The sequence below is a fragment of the Adiantum capillus-veneris genome, chromosome 2 (assembly GCF_014529385.1).
Source record: "Adiantum capillus-veneris isolate H3 chromosome 2, ASM1452938v2, whole genome shotgun sequence".
Lineage (NCBI taxonomy): Eukaryota > Viridiplantae > Streptophyta > Polypodiopsida > Polypodiales > Pteridaceae > Adiantum > Adiantum capillus-veneris.
Genome location: NC_140932.1, coordinates 4,513,678 through 4,527,667, shown reverse-complemented (window position 1 = coordinate 4,527,667; position 13,990 = coordinate 4,513,678). Strand labels below are relative to the sequence as shown.

The 13,990-nt window shown below is 41.3% G+C and overlaps 1 pseudogene; it reads right to left on the bottom strand.

Annotated features, from left to right (window-relative positions):
- Window positions 1–1,815: 1,815 nt before the first annotated feature.
- Window positions 1,816–10,344, bottom strand: LOC147462300 (large ribosomal subunit protein uL16 pseudogene; annotated as a pseudogene).
- Window positions 10,345–13,990: the final 3,646 nt, after the last annotated feature.

Here is a 13,990-nt window from a genome sequence, read left to right as displayed (position 1 = left end):
ACCAACAACTTAAACTGAGTCTTACCAAATGGCGAGCGAACATTCTCGAGCAAAGAAAAAATCGAGCGACTTTCTTGCAAACATTGAGCTTTGCTATTAGCAGCATCTCATGTGGCATTCTATCAATACTAGAAATAGTCCACGCCAGTTTAGATCTCAGTCCATGCCTCCTCATCAACTACGGACATAGCATGTGCACATATACACTATTATACACACCTATGCTAATTTTTTTGAATTATCTAGATTAATAATTGATAATTGATGCTTATACGATTGTATCTAGTTAGGTGTAGATCCTTGGTGTCACAAATTGGACGTATGGCAAGAAGAATAAAACAGATTTGCAGAACAAAGATTGGTTGAAACTTTTTAGAAAATTGGTAGGTTGATTTTTGACCAACCCGAGTTATAAGAAGTCCATTCAATTTTCATGGAGATAATGAGGTCTACACTGAATATGAAAAATGCAACTCCAACCCTTCTAGATTTCAGGTTTAAAGCGACTAGTGAAGCTTCCAGCAAGATTATTAATAACATTGCGTAGTCATAGTTGTAGAAGGGATTGAATATGTGTAGAGTATTCAATCCAAAGCTATGGTCATTCCTTGGATTTGGGGGGGGGGGGGGGGGGAGAGAGAGAGAGAGAGAGAGAGAGAGAGAGAGAGAGAGAGAGAGAGAGAGAGATGGCATGGTAGTGGCATCAAACCTCCAAAAACTTAAAAAAAGTCATGATACAGTCCGCACCTTGATTGTTTCAGGAGATTTTTTCTTTTTAGTTTATGGAGGTTTGAGGCCACTATCATGCCTACTCTCTCTCTCTCTCTCTCTCTCTCTCTCTCTCTCTCTCTCTCTCTCTCTCTCGGGTTTGTACGTGATTTGAGAAACCTCTCTGTCTCTACCAAAATTAAATTGGAAGTTTGATGTTGTAGTACCATGTTGACCAATGTTCGAGAAAAGTGTGCCTAAACTTAGTCTTGAGCCGATTTTATCACTTGTTTCTCTCACAAATGTTTTGGATAAGCAGTGGATGTTGAAAAATGAAAATAGCAAGTTAAAGGGAGGGGGAGAAGGAGAAAATATCTTTGGATATTTCATGAAATAAGAGTTAAATTATGAAAAATATATGCTATTTGAAAATTTTTCTTATTTGAATCTACATAAATTGACTTTTGTACGTTTGTGGAATTGATTTTCCGCGAACATTGATGCCGACACTCTCTTACACTCACTCTCACTCACTCTCTCTCTCTCTCTCTCTCTCTCTCTCTCTCTCTCTCTCTCTCTCTAGCAAAAACTAAAAAAAGAAACATACTGGAAATAGACCATGCCGCATCAAAACAGTCCGTGTCGGCACGGACTGTTTCTAATAGGTTTATTTTTCAGTTTTTGGGTGAGCAGTGGATCTTGAAAATTTAAAATAGTTAGTTCAAGAGAGGGAGGAGAAGGAGAAAATCCGCATGGAAAATTCATGAAAATAGTTAAATTGAAAAAATGTATGTTATCTGGGAAAATGTTCTATTCGAATATATCATAGAGTGAAAATTTATACGTTTGTGAAATTGATTTTCCTTGAACACTGATGCCGCGTCCTAACATTCTCTCTCTCTCTCTCTCTCTCTCTCTAGTGCGTCGCATGCATATGGTATCTGCAGTTGAGTTGAGAAATCTCTCTCTCTCTCTCTCTCTCTCTCTCTCTCTTTCTCTCTTTTTTAAAAACAAACCATAAAACTCTCCCAAACTTAATATCGTCTACATCATACTAATGTCTTTAAATCAAAATTTCATTTTGCATCTGCATTCAGGCTTATATTGTCATTCCCAGAGTACAGACGCTGGCAGAAATGCTCTTCCTGGCTTCCTTGTAGAAAGCAATCCACAACATCCAAGAAGCTTGGCATTGACACCATCATTAACAATTATGTTCACTGTAGTCAGTTCGAGAAAATTTGGTGAATCCCCATTTTCGGCTCACAATAATCTTCTGCCTTCCAGCAAATTTGAGCTTAGCACGACGTAGGGCCTCCTTGGCATGTATACCATTATTGTCCTTGTAGCGGACAGACAATAGGACCTGCCCAATGTCAATAGCCCTGGGGCTTTCCAAAAGCACCCCTCATTCCCGTCTGGAGCCTATCAGCTCTAGCACATGAAAGCATCTTGTTGATATGAAGAACATAGAAAGGGTGCACGCGCACTCGTAGATGAAAAGCATCCTTTCCAGCAAATTTTGTAATGTATTTGTTGCAAGCAATATGAGCTACCTCCTGGCCTTCACTCATGGGAAACTCATCAACACCATTTTTCTTCATGCCAACATCATATATACGAATTTTTGGGTCGGGTACACCCCTACAATATCAAGATTTTGGATATGGCTTGTTTTTAATCTGTCAGTAGCACCTTGCAGGTCTTTGACTTATGGCTGTCGTCGACGAGTATTCCGCAACAGATGTGAAGGAATGAGAGAGAGAAATCTCTCTCTCTCTCTCTCTCTCTCTCTCTCTCAAAACCAAAACTAAAAAAAAAATGCTGGAAACAGTCTGTGCCGACACGGACTCTCTCTCTCTCTCTCTCTCTCTCTCTCTCTCTCTCTCTCTCTCTCTCTCTCTCTCTCTCTCTCTCTCTCTCTCAAAAAACGCAGTCGTTTTTTGACCTAGTAGACAACAGTCCACTCTTTTGATCATAACTTCTTCATCCGAACTCCGATTTGGGTGATCTATAGCTTCAATCGAAGAGCACGAAGTCCTTTACGCATTGATGTAAAGACAGAAATTTTCATAGTTATGGAAGGCGTTTCTGTAGCAGCATTTCCGAAGTGAATAGGTTCAACAAAATTGATTCTCATCTCCTATTTTACATACAATGTCTTCCGGCACTCGCAAGGATTCTTCTTCTTCAACAAGGTCCACAACCATTGTGGAAAATGATCCAAAATCTCCTAAGTGTGGAGATAGCAACACAACCACCCAACCAACGACATTGGAAACCATGATCATGGCGTACTTGGTATCATTGCAAGAGACCGTAAACAAACAAGGCGAAGACTTACGAGCACTTGCAATGGAGAATGGCACACTAAGGGTACTTGTGGTTGAGAATGAGAATCTCAAGAGGACACTTGAGATGCAAACAACATGTTTGATGCAACTTGAAGAGGAAGTCAAGGAATGTAAATGCTCTCTTGTGGACTTGAATGCTTTGAAGGAGCGGATGAGCAAAGTAGAGCATGACCATGTATTGAAAGAGGAGAAATTTGACACTATGAGCCGGGATGTATGCGACATGAAAAATGTATGCACAAACAAGTCTTGGGCCGATGTATGTGGTAGCAATGTGGTTTCTAATTCCTCACTCATGCAAGCTATGGTTCAAACAAAGAATGTTGAGAATGTGGATGTGGAGGAGTTGAAGGAACGGGAGCGACGTTCCAAGAACATTGTTATTCGTGGAATTCCCGAAGAGAAGTTAGAGACACCTCCTTCTCTTGCCATTGTTATTGAAGATTTCTTCAAAACCCACTTTGGCATGTCCGGAGTTATGGTCTATGGAGCACATATAGTGGGGAAGCAAGGAGCTCCTCGCTCGGGAGAATGACCAATTGTATGCACCATGCCGGATGAGACCAAGCGAAAGATTATCCTTGATAATAGTTGGATCTATTTGAGGGATACAAAATGTTTTGTATGTGAAGATCGCACTATTAAGCAACAAAATATGCGTCGCAAGGCATATGAGGAAAATAATAATAAAAACAAGGAGATCTCTCATGAAGAAAATGTGCCCAAGGAGGAGGCAAGTCTTTCAAGCAAATAGGGATGCGTGACCTATGAGACCGAGTTACAATTGAAAATATGCTTTTGGAATTGTAATGGATACCCGTGGAATGCGGGGGTTGGCATTGATGAACTAACAAGCAAAGCCGATGTTGTACTTCTTGTTGAAACTTGGGATGCGTGACCTATGAGACCGAGTTACAATTGAAAATATGCTTTTGGAATTGTAATGGATACCCATGGAATGCGGGGGTTGGCATTGATGAACTAACAAGCAAAGCCGATGTTGTACTTCTTGTTGAAACTTGGGAGCATGATACACAAAGGATTAACGGCTTGGAGGATTACAATGTACATTCATTGATGTGGTCAAAGAATCTCAAGCAACGAAGAGGACAAGGAGGGTTGGCATGCATGGTTAAGAAAGGATTGGAAGATTTTGTATCAATTGTGAAAGATGACAAGTACAAACGTTATGTATGGCTGAAAATTATGACACCAAAAAGAGCACCCATTTTTGTAGCCGGTTGCTACATTCCTCATCATGATTCTCCCTTTTATGCTTGCATGGATAGAGATCAACCATTTTCTGATTTGGAAGAGGACATTGCTTATTTCAAAGGTGAAGGTGATGTTATTGTATTTGGGGATATGAATGCTCGCACAAAAACATTGCAACATGATACTCAACAATTTGATATGCCATACATTTCAAGGAAGTTGGAGGAAGTTCACTTGTATGATCGTACTTCAATGGATGAGAAAGAGCCGGATCACTATGGAAAGTTACTTTTACACATGTGTAATAGCACGGGTATGCTCATTGCCAATGGTGTATCTTTGTGGAGTGGAACCAATGGATTTACATGTAGGAGACATAATGGGGATAGTGTGATTGACTATATGCTACTCTCTGAAGCCATCATGTATCGCATAAAGAGTTTTATGTTTTGTCAATGGACCCCAGAATCCGACCATCGCACCTTATGTATTGACCTTTCATGTGGAGAAGCAACTAAGCATGATAATCTCAGCCAAAGGAAAGAGAAGTTACCACTATGTATGGATTTCAAACGGGCACCAATGTACATTGAAATGGTTGAGCAAAAATTATGGATGACAAAGCTTCAATGTGATGCACCATTGGAAACTAAATGGGAAGCTTTCAAGAAAGCTATTTGTTCTTGTGCGGAAGAATGCTTTGCCATAAAGCATCTCCATGGTATCAACAAAGATAGATCACGCAAAAGGTGGTTTGATAAAGAATATCAAGATGCTCGAAAGTCCTTGATAAAGCTTGATGCAACTATGGACAAAGACAACTATCAAAGTCATTTGCATACATACAAGGCATTGATTCAAAAGAAGAGAAGAAGATGGGAAGTAAAGCAACAAGAATTTCAAGTCCAAGAAAAGGCACATGCATGTGGAAGATTTTGGAGAAACTTGAGAGGCAAGCGGGTTGAGAATTTTGGTAACTTGAGTCTAGTGGATATGTACACACATTGTAGGCAATTATATGAGCAAGCAAATACTGAAAAAATGCCATTTTATGGTTCACTCCCATGTATGCCGTCTTTTTTTACTATTGAGGATGTATGCGGTGGGCTTGAAAAGTTGGCCACTCGCAAAGCGGGAGATCTTCAAGGTATCAAGCCGGAGATGATCAAATGGACGGGAGATTTTACCCATGAGTGGATGTGTGATATGTTCAACCTTGCACTTCAACATGGTATGCCTTATGATTGGAGTACTAATTGGGTTAAGCCTTTGCATAAAGGAGGGGATGTAAAGAATGTAAGCAACTACCAGACTATAATGATTGGGTCTCTTATGGCAAAGTTGTTTGGGTGCATAATGGAGATGAAATTGAGTGATTGGGCTGAAGAGAATGACAAGCGTGCAAAGGGACAAGCGGGTTTTCCTCGATGCCATAACACCATTGATCATCTTGTAACTCTTCGTGTTCTCATGGAGGAAAGTCGGTTGAAAGTCAAGCGATTGTATTGTTGTTTTGTGGACTTTAAGAAAGCCTTTGATATGATTCCACGTAACAATTTGTGGAGAAGGATGGAAGAACTCCAAGTGCCAAGTGAGTTTATGCTTGCGGTTTCTCGAATCTATGAGAAGGTGATTTGTCAATTGCGCGTGGGAAGAGAAATTTCAGAAATTTTTGTAAGCACTATTGGGGTTAAACAAGGATGTCCATTGTCACCAACTCTCTTTGGTTTATGCATCGATCAATTGGAACAAATGGTACTTGACTTTATGCAAGAAGAAGGCATTGAAGAGGTCACTATTTGCAATGCGGTAATCATGCTTTTGTTGTATGCGGATGATGTAGTGCTTCTAGCACACACTTTAGAAGATGCACAAAAGCTTATGGTTGTCCTTGAGAACTTTTGCTTGCATAGTGGGTTGATTGTAAATGAATCCAAAACAAAGGTTATGCTTGTGAAAACCAACCATAAGGAGAAGCCATGCATTGTGTACAACAACGAGACACTTGAAGTTGTTGAGAGCTTTAAGTACCTTGGCCTTGAGGTTCCATCCAATCACAAGTGGCATGAATGTGCTATGCAACGTTTGGAAGCGGGAAAGAGAGCATATTATGCATTTGAGAACATGTGTAATGCATAATATCAAGAAGTATCTTTTTGATGCATTGGTGACACCGGTTCTTCTTTATGGAGTTGAAGTGTGGGGCGGGAGCATCTCAAAGTCTACTTGGAAAGAGTTTGAGAATGTCCAAAAGCGTTTTCTTACAAACTTTCTCCAAGTTAAGACACAAACACCATATATGCTCCTACTTCTTGAGTCGGGATCTCTTCCAATTGAGGTTATGGGCATGGAAAGGGTTGTGGAGTACATGATAAAGATGCGTCAAAACCCCTCACATCGACTTCCTACAATTGCATGGGAAGCAAGCAAAAAAGTTCAAAAGACGCATAAAAGCAAGATCTTGAGCACGGGATGGATGCAAGACATAAAGAAGTGGTTTGGGAGATGGGATGCATTACACTTGCTACATCATGCTTCAATTGACTCTCAAGTGAATGAAGCTTTTCTACAACGCCAATGTATTACGGCTTGGGAGAAATCCGGTGGGTCACGCTTCATACATTACACCACCTATATTGCCCCCAACTACAAAACCATGTTCTTCTCTGAGAGAGGAAACCGTACTCACACTTACATGCTTGAGCCTATTCCCTTGTCCGCGATACGCACTATCGCAGCAATTCGGCTTAGCTCCCATTTACTTCGATGCGAGATAGGGCGTTGGGGCAATGGAGAAGAGTCAAATCGATTGTGCACATTATGCTCACTGTAAGTTCGAGAGTCTGATTACCACACACTACTAGAGTGCTCAGCTTTTGATCACATCCGAACTTGCTTCTCTCACATTTTCAGCCATAATTTAGACCTACACACTTTCCTCTCCCAGCCAAAGTGTGGGCTCTCCATTGCGACTCTCATCACTACAATTTTGGAGCATCGAGAGTCACTCATCAGCCATACACATACTACATCACATGTAACTTTGGTCCCATAGGTCATATTTGACCTCCAAGGACGATAATAAAATCTATCTATCTATCTATCTATCTCTCTCTCTCTCTCTCTCTCTCTCTCTCTCTCTCTCTCTCTCTCTCTCTCTCTCTCTCTCTCTCTCTCTCTCTCTCTCTCTCTCTCTCTCTCTCTCTCTCTCTCTCTCTCTCTCTCAGTCAAAACCAAAAACTAAAAAAAAAACTGTTGGAAACAGTTCGCGTCGGAGAGAGAGGGAGTGGCCGAGTTGTCGCTAGTGCAGCTGGATGAGTTGAAAGACTCATCCCACCTTGCACATGGGGGGCTGAATGCTCTACAAGACCTTTGTAATGCAGTCACGCCATTGACGCCAAGCCCTTGCTTTCGTATAGAGTGAATTGACACAGCAAGTGGGCGCTCTTAGCCAGAGTTTTCCAGCGCTTTAGGAAACACGCTAAAGAAACCTAATTGAGAATCTAGGCACCAATAAGCAATCTCCACTGCATTTGCTGGTTGTGTGTCTCTAATGGTGTGACTCCATTAGAGCTCTTCTAGCAACCCCTGTTATTAGCGCTTGACGGGATGTACCTCTGAGAAATGGCGGGACGTAGCTAGTGCAACTAAGTTGTCTCTAGACTCTCTCTCAACCAAAAACTAAAAAAAAAACTGTTGGAAGCACGGACTGTAACATGTTTTTTTATAGTTTTTGGTTGAGTGTGTGTGTGTGTGTGTGTGTGTGTGTGTGTGTGTGTGTGTGTGTGAGAGAGAGAGAGAGAGAGAGAGAGAGAGAGAGAGAGAGAGAGAGAGAGAGAGAGAGAGAGATTGCTGCAGGAACGTCGGAGGAGTCGTTTCCGCCAACCAGATCAGCGAGAGGCTCAGCAATTTTGCCAGATGCTGCAACAGCCTGGGTTCTCGGCCCGCCGACTGCCGCTGCCACGTCGGTTGCTGAGGTGTCCAGCTTGGCTTGATGTCTACACTTGTATATTGCGACCCATCAACATCTGTAAGGTAATTTTGAAGATATTTGGCGTTGCCTTTCTATTCAAACAAAAGAGAGAGAGAGAAAGTGCAGTTGAGTTGGCTAGTACAATGGATGAGTTGAGAAATGGTTGCAGCTCACTCTCAAACACTAAAAGAAAACTCTGAGAAAGAGAGAGAGAGAGAGAGAGAGAGAGAGAGAGAGAGAGAGAGAGAGAGAGATTTTTGAGCTTGTAGATGTCAAAGAAAGAGAGAGCTCCAAACTCTCGAGTGTGTATCGTGAAAAATGTGTCGCAGCGTAATATCGTGCCGTAATTGCCGTTTTCCAAAAATTTCGAAAGGCAAGGGGAAAATGAGAGCATCTATAGGGCAAAAGCGCGTGCCAGAGAGAGAGAGAGAGAGAGAGAGAGAGAGAGAGAGAGAGAGAGAGAGAGAGAGAGAGAGAGAGAGAGAGAGAGAGAGAGAGAGAGAGAGAGAGAGAGAGAGAGAGAGAGAGAGAGAGCATGTAGTCTACTAAGCCAAGTGGGAATGAGATTCGTGAATAATAAAGGAGTGTGTGGCAAAGACGGCAGGCGTCGCTGTTCTCTATGGCATTGCACGGGCGTCTACAAGATGGTGAAGTCACTTCTCTACAAACCCAAGTATACCACCTAGGGACTAGATTGAGAGAGGGGACATCTCTACTCCATTGTGCACTATTATGAGGGTTTCACAGTTTCAAAGCATGATTCAAAAATTGCAAATGGATATGATGATGAAGATATTTATGCGGGTGATGTTATGAGCATACCCATATAAGGCTTTGAATATATATCTCTCTCCCGTGCTGGTATGTGTACCAGATTTTTCTTGGTGCATCCATACTTGTAAACATTTCCCAACATACTTGTAAACACCTGTAAACATAAGACTACTCGAGAGATGCATTTTTTCAAAGAGAGATAGATAGAGAGAGTCGGCATGGTAGCAACCTTCAATTGGGGGAGAGAGAGATAGAGAAAGAGAGAGTCAACATGGTAGCAACTTCTAATTGGAGAGAGAGAGAGGGGGGGGGGGGATAAGAATATGAGGCAAGCTTTTTGAGTGAGCTTTTTGTCCATGGAGTGAGCTTCTTTCTATGGCTTCACAAAAATAGCTCGCTTAGCAAACATTTTGCCTAAGCTCCTTGTCCATGGAGCGAGCTTTTTTCTATGGCTTCTTCAAAAGAGCTCTTTCTGCCCAACATCTGAGGGTTCCGGGCGTCTGACCAACTTGACACTAAACATACCTCCTCAACACACTGAAAACATGCAATCCACGGGCTTCGTTCGCCAAGGGAACCACTCCTCGCTTGCCAATGAGAGGAATCTGCATTTTTTCTGAAATCCACTACATTGTTTTGTCAACTCTTGAAGCCATAATGACCCAAAAATAGCTAGATCATTGGTGTGTGTTGTGAAGAGTGTCATGTAGTGTTAAATGCGTGTGCGGTGCGGTGTGTGTGGGAAAGGGAAGAAGGAGAAGGAGTGCAAGGTGTGTGGGTGGAGCAATACTCAAGATGAGTTGTATCTTATTCTTTGTATATGTACAAAGAAATAAGGTGGTCAGTGGAGGGGCGCCCATAGCCTAAGCGGCCAAGCAAGGCACAGAGGCCTTTACCCCAACAATCTCCCACTTAAAGACGAATGTGCCGATAAGTAGGTCCTACTAGCTCCCATTGCGACTGCTAGATCGGGCATCGACACTAGTACGTTATACATGAGATGCCCAAATGCTGACAAAATCTGCACAAAACTAGTTGTGCTAGCCTCCCTTGTGCTATCTGCATGTACTGTATCATACATGTCCATCATCTCTGCATTTGTCTCTAGGGAGTAGACCCACTCTACCTCTGTTTGCACAGACTTTGACAACATTTTTGTGTCTCACTAGAGCATTGTCGCTCTACATCTATCTCTATAGAGTCTACTAGCACGTCTTGCACAGCTAAATGCTCCGTCTCGTGAGCATGGTGGAGCTCACCTACAAAGGAGACATGTATCGTCTCTTGCTCAAAGCATGCCAGCAACAAAACAGAGACCATGCTGTCTCAAACCTCATATACATGCATAGGATATACCAAGCCACTGTGGCTCCCCTGGCAATCACTAAGGATTCACAATCTATCTGGAAAGACTGCTCTCTAAGCAGTGTCTAACACCCAAAATTTGCTAACCATCTCACTGAAATCAAACTTTGTCTCAGCTTAGCAACATAACGTACATATTGTAGCGTATATGACGCTCCACTAGGCAATGTCAAGAAAACATCTCTTACATTTGCAATGCCAAACGCCGAACCATCGGCCAAATGTAGATAACCAAAGCTCCCACTAGAGAACGTGCTAAACCACTCATGATGTGGTGGGACGTGGAAAATGGCATCCTCATCTAGCAACCAACAAGGAGAAGTGTCACCTCTCAAAGACATGTAAGCAGGAGGAACGCTAAAGGCAAATGTGACATCACCGTGACTGGCATATGAAGCCATCACTCTAGCATTTTTCAAAACTTCATCTGCATATCGTATACATCTCCGCTAATGTCTCATATGTCTGAAATAACGACACCTAATGTACCATGTGTGACCACAATACCAACAGTGCAAGTATCGGCACTACAAGACTGTCGTCTCTCACGAGTCATCACTATCGATTTTGAAGTATTACACATGTCAGCTATAGCTGGATGCCAAGAAACCAGACTATGGCGAGAAATTGTGGGAGAAAATTGAGCAAAAATCCTCAAGTACAATCTCTACTATAAACCATACCACATTGGCAACAAAGTGGGAGATCATTCAACCACTATGCAATCACAAAACCCATGATCAATTGCATCAAAATGGATGCTCACATATGCATAAAGTCACCTCCACAATCTTCTATCTGCAAGCATATAATCTGGGACAAACAACTCAATCAAGCATAAAGCACATAACCATATGTGTAATCAGTGAGCAAACACTGCTCAAAACGCTTCCCAAGTAGGCTTGCAAAGATCTGTCAAAAAATCCGTAGAAACTGTGAAACCTGTGACTACCTGTATGTAGCCACATGAGCATATGCAACTCTCACTCTTGTGAGAGTGTGTACAAGGCTGACAAAACCTGCCAAAAGCGGGATTCAAACTCGACCACTAAACCATCAAAGAGAAAAAGTGCAGATACTCATGAATTATGGCTAGGATCTGGGAAAAATCCATTAGAATTTCCCCTGAAAACTGAGTGAAAACTCAAAAAATCTCATTAATACTCCGTAAAGCATAAACAGACACTCAGTGTCTCAGTAAATAGATCCACAAGTACCCACTTGCCAAGACTGACTCTCCTTATTGGCCGATGCGGCCTCACTCAACTCCCTCTGAAACGTATTGCATATGTCCCTCTTTGACCAACATTTGAGGGTTTCGAGCGTCCGACCACCTTAACACTAAACATACCTCCTCAATACTCTAGAAACATGCACTCCATGGACTTCGTTCGTCATCGGAACCACTCCTCGCTTGCCTTTGAGAGGAATGTGCATTTTCTTTGAAATTTGTTGCATTTTTCCATCAGCACCGACTCTTGAAGCTACGGTGACCTAAACGCAGCTAGATCATTGGTGTATTTTGCTCATGACATGGGTAGATGGGATCCAAACCCACTTGCAAGACCGGTTGTTCTACAGCCGGATGCGTGGCTTCCCTGCAAAATACCCAAAACAACACGCTAGTAATCATAAATGAATGAATCCGCATACCTGGCGCCTGGCATAGCACATGATCAACGATGCACGCGAACAGAGAGAGATAGCGCACGAGAGATAAGAAAAGAACATACGCAGGTGCACCTCCTAGAGCGAAGTGCTACGCCTGGCAGGACGAGAGAGAAGAGAAGAGAGGGGAGAAAAATACACAGACACTGGGTGCAATCTCCCCCCGTGCAAGAGTGACCATTTCCCTCTTGCACGTTTTTCATTTATAGATTTCTTGAATACAATGGTCAAATTGAGTACAAACTGGCCGGCTGGTCATAAATGGCCAAAGGTCATAAAAGAGCACTTGAATAATAAAATGTACAATGTATATATTTTCATTTGCATAGGCCTAGCTCGGTCCCAGTCTTTTCCACCTGTCAGCTGCAACAAATAATAAAATATCAATTCCATAACACACCTCTCCGTTGGAAAGAAACTGTCCTCAGTTGCGAAGAAATCTACAAACAATACTTGTCAAAAACAATGATTAGAAATCTGTATCAACTAGTAACAAAATTCATAAAATTAGACAATATTGCTTATGCGTGTTGTCATCCACATACTACCTATTCTAGTGTCCCATACCACTAGAATAAGCAGTATATGTCAGGTCACACTCATTATCAATCTCATAATGTCAAGTCTCATCACATAAACATTGCCTTAAAATAATCATCAGATACCAAATCTCAATCAAATTCCAATTCCATAGTATAAGTCCAAATCCAAATCACTTTCATTATGTACCCGGGTAACAAAATCATACCAGTTACAGTGGTGGCCAGCCACTGTAGCATGATTTTGTGATCGGTGTTGCCTAAATCGATGAATCTACACCCGATGTGCTGCCTAAATCGGCAAATCTGCACTAATGCTGCCTAAATCGGCGGATCTGCATTTAATTTGTTAAAAATAGTGAAACTGTAATTTGTCGTTGTGCTACCTAAATCGACGGATCTGCACGTACAACTGGTTTTGTTTCAATCAACAAATCTACACCAGGATGAGCATTGACACACTGCCTAAATCGGTGAATCTGTGTGCTTGTGACCGATGGACTAGAGAAGACATAAAAAGAGAAAAATAAAAAATAAAAATTTGAATACCTGTTTGGTAACACATTGGAGTAAGATTAAGTAACACAATACTTACAAAGTGTTGTTTATTAACTCAATGTATCTCGGTACATGTGAGCAGCTGCATAGCTCAATGTGAGATGATCTCAATGGAAATTCCATTTAATATATGAATGGCCACAATGTTAGAAAGTGTTGATTTAGTAACTCATAAGATAATGCACGTAAATAAGTGTTGATCAAGCATGTAATCAATATAGATGCTTTGGTCTTGAAAAAGAAACAAGAGTGAGGATAGGACTTAGCTGACTGGTTCTGTTGAAGTGTGCGTAGTCTTGATGGTACACATGCATTAAACCAAAATAAAAGTGGATAGGTCACATTCTTTTCCAAAAATGTTGAAGGGTTAAGAAATGTGGAGCTATGAACCACATAAAAATAAAACTTTAATCAACTGCAAATGTAATGCTGATAAGATTTCATGTTACATATATATATATATAAACTAGATTGTAGAAAATCATGCCATAATAAATCACTATTCTTAAGTAACATGACACCTTAAAAGGATCAAACAAGGTCCTGTCAAAATTGCCATATAATTATATGAGATACTTGCTAATTTATTTATTTATGTATTTTTTAATTTGAATTCTCGTCCAAGGCCTCTAAGTTTTTTTAAAAAATTATTTTCTTTTGTCAAAAATTAATAAATACAAGAACACTCATGAGTGTCATGAGTGAGAAGTGACAATTGCAGCCTAAATCTTTTCTTACTATTGAATCTGATTATATTGACAAACCCTAACCATGTACAAACGGAAATCTGCAACTCCATGTGAGTTCAACATTTTCAGAGTTGCGTCACAACGCTG